Here is a 13,329-nt window from a genome sequence, read left to right on the forward strand (position 1 = left end):
ATTTTATCTTGGGAAGCTTCAAATTCTTTGACTCTACATTGCTGTTCTAGTACTTTAGCCTACTCTCTCCAAAAGTACTTCCACTGTAACTGCATCCCATCTTCTAGCACTGCTGAAACTAATTGAAGTCACTCACGTGAAGTAATCTAATTTCATGAAGCTCATGCCTTTACCATATTCCTAACAAAGGGTGAATGCATGCCATAAGATATAACTGCTAGCTTAATTTCTTTTAACTCTTTAATACTTATAGGTTTCCATTTTCATTCTGATTTTCCATTTGGGCAGTGAACATTTGCTGGATTTTCAGAGGTAATAACAGGATAAGTAGCTGAAACTCTTGGTTAAGTTATCTATGACTCTGAGAGGTATTGGTGACTCTAAATCTTTGCCTGTACCTCCTCTCTTTGCTTATCTGCCATGACAAGTTCCTTAATCAATTCAAATCATTTTACCATTGTCTTTAGTATAGCCTAAATCTCTTGACCTGTGAATATTTCTAATGATTTCATCAATTCAATTATTTTCTGGTTCTCATTCTGTACATGTGATTCTAAGGTGATGGAGGAGGGTCATCTGTCTATGTGTTACCCTCATTGGTTAATAAAGAAACTGCCTTGGCTTTTTGATAGGGCAGGATTTAGATAGGTGGACTAAACAGAACAGAATGCTGGGAAGAAGGGAAATGAGGCAGACGCCATGGAGCCAGCCACCAGGTCAGACATGCTGCATCTTTCCCGGTAAACCACCACCTCATGGTGCTACACAGATTATTAGAAATGGGTTAGTCAAGATGTGAGAATTAGCCAATAAGAGGCTGGAACTAATGAGCTAGCAGTGTTTAAATGAATACAATGTGTATGTTGTTATTTCGTGTGTAAAACTAGCCATGTGGGATCCGGGCAGGCCAAAAAGCAGGCCTGGTTTCCTCATCACTACACTAAGGTTTTAATTTTTTCCATTAATCACATCTTCGTGCCCTTAGATATTATTTTGATGATGTGTAGATTGCCTTTTTGGATGGATGCTATATTTACTAGCTCATCATAACTTTTTAAAAGATTTTGATTGTCAATTTCAACAGTACCAATCTTTTCAGATAATTTCTCAGTATCCTTTTCTAAGGTTTGATAGTCCATTGACATGGATTGAATTTTGCCTGTCAAATTAAGATTATTATTTCCAATAGTATGAATCCTTTCAGCTATAGACTTTATTCTTCCTAAAAGTTTTGCAGTCCTGACTCTGTTGTCAAACCATTTCTTTAAGGATATAACATGCAGTACAAAGTTAATAGTTGCCATGATCACAAAAATAAGTAGCTCATATTGTTCTTGCAGAATTTCATCCATAGTAACCCCCCCCCCCAAAAAAAAAACTGTTAAATTACTGGATGGTGGTATTACCTGCCATTATCTTGGAGTTGGTTTCCAATTTTCTAATTTATTTATTTATTGACCAAATAATATTATCATTATATTATATCATTATATTTTTCAGAAAATTTTGTAGGCATCATAACCTTGATTGGCCAGCAGGTGTCACAATTGTGGCAGTAAAGCAGGTACTAGATCACTACCTGGATTACCTGAAACTTAATTACAATCAAATTTAGTTAATTACTTAAGAGCAGCACATCTGTATATGCAGAAGGTTTGAGTAGAGCAGAATATCAAGGAACGAGGAACATTCAGGTAGCGATGAGACTCGAGGTTACTGACCAGAGCTCAAGCCAGGCATTTTTGGATCCAAAGTGGGAATGGAACACCTAGTAGCCCCTGCTCTAGAGCAGGCATGGCAAAAACTAGAGAATTTGCGGATCAGTTTTGGCAAAACTTGCTGGAGGCAGCAAGTCAGCCGCTTAGTGTTTGGGACCACACGGTGTATGGAGGTGGAAACTTGCCAAATCAACCATGCTGAGAGCCAGTTAAAACAGTGCACATCTGTGCCCCAGAGGAGTTGTTCATTTGTAGAGAGGTAGTTTAGCTGTGTGTGGTGGGAGAAGTTTGCAGATGGGGATCTGGGCAGGGTCTATCAATGGCATAGACTCTGGTCACTTGGGTGCAAATTTGTTGGTGTACAAAAGAGTTCCACAATAGTCCAAAATGGAGTATAACAAAGGTTTATTTATCAGGGGACAAACTCATAGAAAAAATAGAGATCTGCGTGACCTGTAAATTAGAACCAAATCCAGCATCCAAAAGGCTTGCACATGCTTTTTGTCTGCATTTATAATATATGAGACCATGCCCAAAGTGAGCTGGTATCTTAATGGCTGTTGTCTGAAGGAGTTTAAACAGCAGAATTTACATCAAGTCAACCTCATGTTCAGCAACCTCATGTGACATTGTACACATAAGATGAGAGAGCATTACCAGAAGTATCTTATAAACTGAGTTATTGTTGATTATCAGCAGTAATGAGATTTTCTGAAAGAGATGAATAGATGCTAGTAGGATTGTGATTCTAGTAAAGGTTAGTCGGATTTCTAAGGTAAGTCTGGAATTTCTAAAATCAACACAAATCTTCCAAACCTGAAGACTACTCCTAAGATATTGTTTTTTTTTAATTATGAAAACAAGATCTCAAAACAAAAAATGGGGTTCAGATCTTTAAAAAGAAGTTTATTTCCAGAAAAAAAAAACATTAACTATTTTAAGTTTTTAAATTAAAAAAAAACAAGTCTCTCTGGCTAAAAACAATGGAAAGTAAGAGAATCTAAATAATATTGGCTATTGCATAGTCAGTAAGTGTTCTTTGACATGCACAGCTATGTCAATCAAAGAACAAATCAAGATGTATTATGAAGATTGTTGGATCCATGCTTTTAGGAACACAGTGATACAAAACACATTGTACATTATACCAAACACATACTCCAAGGAATAAATTGTAAATTTTTTTATGTTAGATAATGCCTCCAATACTTCCTGCCTCATCTTAATTGATGATGCTCTTGCTTCCTACTTCATAAGGAGAAGCAACTTTTTATAACTATCACACTATACCATTTATACACTCTTCTTCTTTGTTGGTTATTATGAAGGCTCTTCCCAAATTATGCGCAAATCAATCCCACACCAGTTATGATTTAAGGGAATATTTATTTAGGGGGGTAAAACTCATGAAACACCAACCATCAGGAAAGGAGCCTAGCCCCTGAGCAGGAACCAAGTGCCAGAACCAAGAGAGTGGGTCGAGGCTTACCGCTCTTTTTAAAAGATAAATAGACAACGCCCCAGTGGGCTGGTATTTCAACAGCTATTGGCTAAAGGAGCAGAAGGTCCTCCTGAAACAACCTATGAAACCATCCTTATATACAACCTTCCTTTTCTTAGTATAAAATCAATTTAATTCTGTTCTTTGCTTTCTTCTTCTTTTGTACTTATTTTTAATTTTTGTTCAGAACAAAATACACAGAGTTATTTTAAATCATCTGTCACATGCCATGCTCTTTGTGAACCTTCACAGTTAATTGATTCAACCTTCAAGTATCCAGAAAGATTCCATAGTAGAACTACTACATTCATGATTTTTTTTCCTCTTTTCCTCTTCTTTTCCTAAAACAGGGGATACTGCATGTTCTTGCAGGGGAATAGCAGTGTTGAGACACATTTTTGATTGTTATAAATGACAAACGGGGGAGTCCAGGTAGAAATCCAGGGTAGAAATCAGAAATGCTACTAAATTTAAATAATGTATAATCCAGTTTCCAAAATAAGTAATTTCTAGACTCAAAGTGTCATTGGTCCCCCAACTGAGAAAAAGTGACTTATGACTTATTTCCAAATCAGCCAACAGAGTTAACTCCTGTAGAAACTAAGATTTTCCAACAACTCTCCAGTTCCTGTAGGACAAAGGCCTAATTCCAATTACCTGTTCTCATCCACAAGGTGCTGAAATACATGGTGTTACTTTTATGATCCAGGACACACTGTCTCATTGTTTTACATATATATAGCAGCCACACTACTTGATCTTGTACATCCCTGGTTATTCCAGAACCTTCAGACTGACTGTTCTCTCTGGTGAGTCACTCTCTTACCAGATACCCACAGTGCCATCTCCCTGCGCTCTTTCATTATTTGTACCAAAGTTGCCATTTCACTTCACTGTCCCATTAATACTGAGCACGTTTCAACATACCCTGTTTTACTTATAGATATTTTCCTTATAATATTATGAACTGAATTGTGCTTCCCAAATTCACATATTAAAATCCTGACTCCCAATATCTAGAATGTGATACCATTTGGAAATGGTGCATTTAAATAACTAAGTTAAAATGAAGTAGGGAAGACTCAATTTTACCATGACCAATGTCTTTATGAAGAGGCTACAGGGGCTGCAGAAGGAGAACACTGGAGGAAGAAGGTACTATTTATATGCCCGAGAGTGAGGTGCCCTAAAAATCGCCTATCCTGTTCATTCTTTGATGTCAGAGATTCAGAATGTAGGATACTAAGAAAGTCAATTTTTCTTGTTAAAGCCATACATGCTGTGAAACTTTGCTACAGTCATCCCAAAAATTAGCATAGTATTTGTTACCTTATATTGTGTAGTACAGTTTTATTTTAAGAAAAACTTTTTGTCTACTTGCTGCCTTCTTAAAATTCATTGTAAACTATATAAAAGCAAGGTATTTGATTATTTTGTTTTTCTCAGATGTGTCGATTTCAAAGTCCAAGGCTTTGAGCGGGAGTAAAGAAGAGATGAAGGGAATTAAAATGGCTATTACTCATTAAGAAATGAGTAGCAGAGGCAGGAGGAATTCTAGTGTCCCTAATAAACTTACTTCATCCCAGAATAACAAATTTCTAAATGCAAATTGCAAGGCAGAGAAAAACAGAAGCCATAAAAAAATAGAAATTGTAGATTAAAAGCTACAGTTAGATTTCATGGTTGTCTCCTTTGTTATTTGCACAGATGGTTATAAGCTTAGGTTATAAATATAAATATTTATTTCTTATCCTTTCCCAAGATACAACTTCAACTTGCCATATTGGCAACTTCCTCTATCATGCTTCTATGAGCTGGGCAAACTAACCAGTTTATGTAGAGTTAACAAAGAGGCTTCCGACACAAACAATGCTTTGTTCTCATGGAAGAACTCCCTGTGTTCTCATCTTTCACTGTGATTTCCTTTTAGCCAGAATCGTCTGCCAAAAAGCTAACTAAACAAATAAATAAGCAAATAAATAAAATAAAATAAATGAGTAAATACGAAGAGGTGGGGAGGGAAACATACCCTGATTGAATATATTTTCATCTCATGAAAAATATCTTAATTTTCACTTATATTCCATGCCTGTAGCTGAGGGCCATTAAAACTAATAAAAGTACATCATTTGTGACAGATTTTAGAAAATAGTTTCTGCATTCCACTGCACTCTCAAATGCTCATTAGAAATAGTGCTTTTTCTTTTTGGAAGGATGCCTGCTGAATGCTTAAAATACCTTCTCTCCAGCTTTTTCAGGTCAAACTGGCAATTGTGTGTTTGAAGCAAAGTCTTGACATAAAAAAGGTATGGTGTAACTATATCAAACATGACCAGGAACAACACATCACAGCAGAGAAAGTGAGGATGCAAAGCAGTTGGAGGAGAGAGAATTAACATATTTTTTGTTCATTGACATTGCCTGGCACCATATAAACTGAGAATCTGCATTTAGTATAGGCAAAATATTAAAAAGGTTTTGAGTTATCAAGCACAACAGGTATTACATCATTCCCTTGAAATCAAAAGACCCTTGGCTATATAATGTATTAGTATTTTATAGATATTTATGTTTATCGCTTAATAAAAGCAATTGCAGTATAAAACAATATTTACTGTTTCTGATAATTTTGTGTGTAAAAAGTGAATGCATAAGAGAAACAAAGAAATGTTAGTGATTCATCAAATGACGACACCTATTATTTGTAAAAATTTTATTGAGCACTTACTGTATTTTGTTTTATTTTGAGACAAGGGCTTCCTGAGGAATCTAGCCTGATCTTGAACTCACAATTCTCCAACGAGAGATTTTCGGGGGCTAAAACTAAAGTCAAATCCTGCCAATTTGTGCCTGTAGTAAATTTCATATTTAAGATGTATGCCTTCAGTTGTATTCATAAAAACTGAACGACATCCTTATTATAAAATTTTAAAATAAGTATTTGAGTAGTGTGATTAGTTATTGATTTTAAAACAAGTCTTATCATCACATTTTATTTATGTTTGTTTATTAACTAATTAATTAAATATGGAGTGGCTACGACTATAATACCTTGCATGTATACAGAGGTTAGAAGACAACTGGGAAGAGGTCGCTCTCCAACCATGTGAGTTCTGGGGGTTAAATTGGTGTTGTATGACTTGGCAGCAAAAAACTTTACAAAAGAAAGTAAAAATTCATAAAAAGACAATTTTGAGTTGAGTATCAATGAGCTGAGTGTAACATGCCCAGCCTTCCAATCATATAAATGTACATGTGTGTGTTTAAGTTTTAAAATGCTATTTCAAATATCATACGTACTCACTCATAAGTGATTTTTAGAGATAAAGCAAAGAAAGCCAACCTACACATCACAGTCCCAGAAAACTTAGACAACAATGAGGACCCTAAGAAAGAAATACATGGATTTAATATGCATGGGAAGTAGAAAAAGAGATCTCCTGAGTAAATTGGGAGAATGGGGACCACAGGAGAGGATTGAAGGGGAGAAATAGGGAAGAGAGCATAAAAATGTATATCTCAAAAAAAATCAATATAAAAAAATGTAACTCATAACTTGACTGAAAAATATCTTTGTTTCTTAACGAAACTGCAAACATAACAAATAATAAACATAAAACACAACAAAGAAAGAACAAAATTCTGGCAAACTTCCTTGATACAGCACCTCATCCCTTTTTTGTCAGCAAGTTTCCAATCTTGTTACTGAGTAACTTTAGAAGATTGCCCATTGAGAAATTGATAATATCCCATCTAAAAGGATATAAATGTTTCCTTTATTTTTAGTTTTGGGGTGGTGGTTATTGCTATTCTAGATGATTCTGACACTTAAACACAAGAGATAATTTAGAGATGATATCTTTATATCATGAAAAATAAATAGGGTATTGGGAAGGAAAAGACACCTCTCATTCATACCAAAATTCATCATGGATACCAACATAACACATGTTGTAGACATTCCAGCTATCCATCACTGTGTACTTTCACCTGTTTCATATTCCATAAAAGCAAGTAAAAATCTTGGTTTCCATGCCAATGCTATTACTGTTGGAAGTCAGTGATTACCCATCCCACCGATTTGTAGTTATGCTGTGCTTCTCTGGGGTCTTAACACAGACATGAGCAATTTCAGAGTTATAAACATGGAGGGGTAAATAAAGAATTGTTGGGAACCAATAGAACCAATTCTAAATGGCATTATCAGTCTTTTCCCGACTACTCGTTTCTTCAAGAAGTGGCCTATCGTGTCAGAGAAACCTGCAGAGAATTTGGAAGTTCACAATTTCCATTCTCATGAAGATATGTCCATGTAAATGTGATGGCCTTATTTCTTCTCAATTAATGTCTAAACTTCAGTACTAAGAACTTTTCTGACTTTGTTGATTCATTTTTCATTAAAATTCAATGACTTCCATCACCACAAATCAGTGATATTTGTTTCTTCTTCTTAGGGTAGATACTGACAACTTTACTATTTCACCCCTTCTTCATATTTCAAAGCAATTAAGTTGAGTCAAACAAGTTCATTGTTCATATTAATTTGGATAAAATATTTGATCACAATACAAATTAGTCACTCAGAGCATTGCTTTCTATAATCATTTGATTGCAGCTATTTAGAGATGATATGATCAAAATTCAATAGAAAAAACAAAACCAGTACAGAAATAAAAAATAACCTTAAGATGCTATTTCTTTTGATATTTCCCAATCCCAAAATGTGTGGTAGATAAAATGAGAACGTCTGCCATAGACTCTGGTGTTTGAATAGTTAGTTGACATTTGTGGGTACTCTTTGGATAGCTTTAGAGGATATGTCCTTTCTAGAGGAAGTACAAAATGGTGGGTGACTTTGAGGTTTGAAAGCCATATGCTTTTACAAGTTGATTCTGTGATTCCTGCTTGCTGTTGAAGATGCAAGCCTTCAGTTTTCTGCTCTATCTACCATGCTTGCTTATTGCTATGCTTTCCTTAACTGATAGTGATAGATTTTATCACTTGAATCATAAATTCAAAAAGGTCCTCCAAATTAGTTTCCTTGATTATGGTGTTTTGCATTAAAAAATTAACTAATGCAAAAGACAAGTAACAATAATTGTGGCCTCCAGGACTATATCATGCAGGAAGCAGGATGTAATCAGAAAAGTTGCACTGTAAAGGTATGTAGGGTTTTGATGTGTTGTAGGAGTAGATAAGAAAATTGCTGTTGTCTTAGGAAGATAAAGTAGATATAAAATAAGAAACTCAAGGACAATGTGAGGCCTTTGAAACTGTCTTGAAACTGTAGCTTAGTCTTATTGCCTGAATTGGTTTTGTGGGAAAAACTGATATTGTTTATCGAAGTTAAATTAACTTCTAGCCCAGAAGCAGAAGTCACTGAAATCAAATCCAGGAATGATAGTACAATTGTGGTCGTGGCTCGAGCTTCACACCAAGAAAGGAAAATCAATGGGTGAGTCATAACATGTTTGAAGACAGAAGTACCTGGTCATACTGTCGCTAAAGAGTAAAACCCAATATGGCATCTATTTCAACTATGCCATCTAAATCTCTAGTGACAATGTTTTCTGTAACACCCTGATGGAAAATGCAAAGAGAGGAAAATTAATTTACCTGGTGAATGTGAAGCATTACAAAACCATTCAAATCCCATTTCCTGAGTGAACTTCTTTATACTTAGAAAACCTCAATGTTTTCAACTATCTGCATTTTTTTCTGCTAACAATCTATAGGCATGAATCATTGTCAAATCTCCATTTTCATGTATTAAGATGAACAGTTATATTCCGTTGTTTAAAAATGTTCCTGAATAGATTAGTTGGAAAAATTCAATTTGTGTTTAAATTATAAGTTAAATGAGATATCATATATTAGGTAATTGGCATGAGTATATACTTATCAAGTATTAATTACTTTCCACTACCAAAAATGAATAACCTCTTTCATTTTGTTTCTTGAGTTGTGTCAAACATTTTTATTTCTGTTTTCATTTTCTTATACACATTAAAAATCTCTGAAAAAACCTGGGATAAAACCAGACTCGCTGAACTTAGCGGACAATGAGGACTACTGAGAACTCAAGAACAATGGCAGTGGGTTTTTGATCCTACTGTACCTACTGGTTTTGTGGGAGTCTAGGCAGTTTGGATGCTCACCTTACTAGACCTGGATGGAGGTGGGTGGTCCTTGGACTTCCCACTGGGCAGGGAACCCTGATAGCTCTATGGGCTGATGAGGGAGGGGGAGTTGATTGGGGGAGGGGGAGGGAAATGGGAGGAGGTGGCAGGGAAGAGACAGAAATCTTTAATAAATAAATAAACGAAAAAAAATCTCTGTTGACTGTAATCAGACATTTTTTCAGTATACCTGACTCTGCAATAATGACATGGAGACATATTATTAATTATAAAAGCTCAGCTAATAGCTTCAGGATTGTTACTATCAGCTCTTACAATCAATCAACATGTTACCACATGGCTCATGGCTTTTACCTGTCCTCCAGCATTTCTTGCTTCCTCTGTGTCTGCCAGCACCCGGAATCTTTTTTACCAAAGTTCTCTTTGTTTGGCTATCCTGCCTATACCTCCTGTCTAGTTAATTGCTTAGCTCTTTATTAAACCAATCAGAAGGCACTTTAACAACAACACATCTTCACAGTGTACAAAAAGATTATTCTACAACATCTCCCTCTTTTGTCTAAATAAAAAGGAAAGGATTAAGTTTAACACAGTGAAAGTTTATACAGTAAGAATAATTATCAGATAAGAATTATAATTACAATGTTCAGACCATTTGTATTTGACTATTTTAGAGAAAATATTCCATTATTCCACCTATCTTAGTGAGTCCAGAATTCTGTATCCAATTTACCTTCAATTATAAATAAGAAAAACTGTAACTATGACTACTCCATCTTCAATTTCATCAGAGACCTCAGAAAGATATAATATTATTAGTAAATTGTAAGTAAACAACTTCCAAAGCTATAGGAAATAATAGAAACAACTGGCTGCCTAGACAGTCACTCAAGTTTCCTCTGCAATCTTAGGGCATCCATATTCAGCCTATAGGCCCAGAAATTTGACAGATTTTTCTGTGAAGCAGTAATTTGAAGGAGTGTCCTTCCCTGCTATGGCAAAGTTCAGCTGTCACTTTTTTAGGTCCTTATTTTCCATTTTGGACAGTATACTGTCAGCAATTAAGGCAAATTACTAGCTTTGGCCAAAAAAAAAGGCATACTCCATATTGAGGTCCTTTGATTCCAATAATTCGTTTTTTGTTTTATTTATTTATTTTTATTGAGAAAAGGAAAAGTTTCCCCCTCCTCCCAGCCTCCCATTTCCATCCCCCTCCTCCCACCTTTCTCCCCCTCCCCCCACTCCTCTCCCCCTCCCTCTCCAGTCCAAAGAGCAGTCAGGGTTCCCTGCCCTGTGGAAAGTCCAAGGTTCTCCCCCCTCCATCCATGTCTAGGAAGGTGAGCATCCAAACTGGCTAGGCTCCCACAAAGCCAGAACATGAAGTAGGATCAAAACCCTGTGCCATTGTCCTTGGCTTCTCATCATCCCTCATTGTTCGCCATGTTCAGAGAGTCCAGTTTTATCCCATGCTTTTCCAGTCATAGTCCAGCTGGCCTTGGTAAGCTCCCAATAGATCAGCCCCACTGTCTCAGTGGGTGGGTGCACCCCTCGTGGTCCTGACTTCCTTGCTCATCTTCTCCCTCCTTCTGTTCCTCATTGGGACCTTGGGAGCTCAGTCCAGTGCTCCAGTGTGGGTCTCTGTCTCTATCTCCATCCATCACCAGATGAAGGTTCTATGGTGATATGCAAGATATTCATCAGTATTGCTATAGGATTCTTTTTTTTAAAGTAAATTGGTTCTGCAAAGTGCAGCTGTATCTCACAGTCATGAAAAGTCTTTTGCTATTAAAGCATTTTAAATACCATATTTTTTTGGTCTTTTAAGTATTTGAAGACCACCAATCTACTTAAAAATATATCTGTTCAACTTTGAAAATATACCTAATATGACTACAAGGTTTATATTTATAGATGAGTAACTACTAAGTTACATTTCTTAATTATCCTAAACAGTTTATAATAATACTTTTTAAGGATTTGAACTTTATTTTATATTTTCAAAGGAGCTGCATAGGTACACTATCTTAAACAAAAAGAGAAATATATACAGAGTATATTCTAACAAAAAAACACTTAAATTTATATCAACATATAAAAATTTATTCCAATGTAAAACATTTTAGACTAGTGGTTGTTCAAAAGTATACTCAACAACTATCCCTTTTGTCATACCATTTTTATACTATATCCTCTTTTTTCCTCCAGAAAGAGATCTCTTTATTTAGTGTTTTTTTTCTGAAAATTACCAATAACAACTAGCTTATATCTTTTGAATTGTGGTGGCTTTAGTAACTCACTTCCAGGGAACAAATGAAATGCATGTAAAATGGTAACTTTAGTGACTGAATCACGGATGTTGATAAGTGTTCTAAACAAGTACCTAATGCATGTGTGTCTGGAGTCATGAGCGCCATGTGGGAAGTAACCCCCAAAGCTTCTGTGCTAAAGAAGTATCCTAGGTGCCAACTGATTCAGTCTTTAGCTAATTGAGTTTTTTTTTTCAGTTCTTTCACCTAACATGTAAGTGTAAAAGTCTTAGGCGTGGTCATAGCTTTTGGCAATATATGATTTAAATTACTGGAAAAGTACAAGGGAACGTATAGCTGAGCTCATACAACTGCCAAAGCCAAGTGTTGAGATAGATGATAGTGTTCTTCTGGCATGATATTGAGTTTGGGGCAAGTGAGTGTGTGAAGGCCTAGATAACTAACATAGTATTTGTGACCACAGATTCTTTCCCAATCTCTAAATTTACATTGTAATGATCTTTAATTGATTGATTGTAATAAGTATTGACTGAGATAATAATAACATTAATAGCACTAAATATTTCTTAGGAGTAAAATATGAGGACAATATGAGTTTGGTAGTGTATTCCTCTAATGTCAGTACTTGGGTGGATGAAGACCAGGTGATTCCCCTGTGCCCTCGTTATACATATAGTAAGTTCAGCTCAAGCAAGCTTAGGCTATGTTAGATTGTGTCAGGGGAAAAATATGTCTGTCTGTCTGTCTCTCTACTCACAACTGATACATGTTTGCAGCTAAAGTAAAAGTATAAATATAATAGTGTGTTTCACATTAAGGAGCTTAGGGTACTTACTTCTTTAGGGTATTTTCTAAAAACCAAAGAGTTCGCAAAAATACAGAAAAAATTTGGCAAGTTCAAAATAATCTCATGAGGTGCTTCCAATTTGAATTCATTTATCACTTATTTATTTACAACTGAGTTTTTTATACTTACAAGTTATAATATTGGAACTGGGGAGATGACTTAGTAGTTAAGAGCACTTATTGCTCTATTTGAGGATATCAGCTCAGTTCTCAGCATATGTGGGTTTTCTCACAAGAACCTGAGAACGCAACTCTGTGGTACTTTGATATACTGTGGGCACCTGCAAGCCTGTGATATATACACACATATATCATAAACATAAATGAATCTTAAAAAATAGTCATAAAAGAACTAATTTGCTCTTTGGGAAAAGCAGATGAAATCTCACTGTTGTAGTGTCAGGTACATGGATTAAAAATTATCAAACCATTAAGCATTATGATTATATAATCTATTCTCTATATTTCTTCTTAAAGAACAAGTTGATATGATAAGAGAAAACTCAAACCACTTATACACAACTTTTCTTAAAAGAAAAGATACAAGATGAAAAATCTGCTCTGGGGCAGGATATAGCACAGCCTGAAAAAAAAAACTGCAATAGTGGAAAAGTGGGATTTTTCATTTACAGAGGAATAAACCTGCCTTCTGAAGAATAGCCCAGTGTGTATCATGGACTCTTCCTAAGCACCAGTGGGAATAGCTCATCCTGTAGGACAGTGGGTGGAAGACCTGGGGATACTAGAGAAAAGGAGGCAAAATATTTCACTCCTGGAAAACAGAACTAGGTGATGCTCTCTGATTTATAGTGAAGAAGCCTGTGTAGATTGAGTTGGTTGAAATCAGCTCTATTTTC

This window comes from Microtus pennsylvanicus, chromosome 13 (assembly GCF_037038515.1).
Source record: "Microtus pennsylvanicus isolate mMicPen1 chromosome 13, mMicPen1.hap1, whole genome shotgun sequence".
Lineage (NCBI taxonomy): Eukaryota > Metazoa > Chordata > Mammalia > Rodentia > Cricetidae > Microtus > Microtus pennsylvanicus.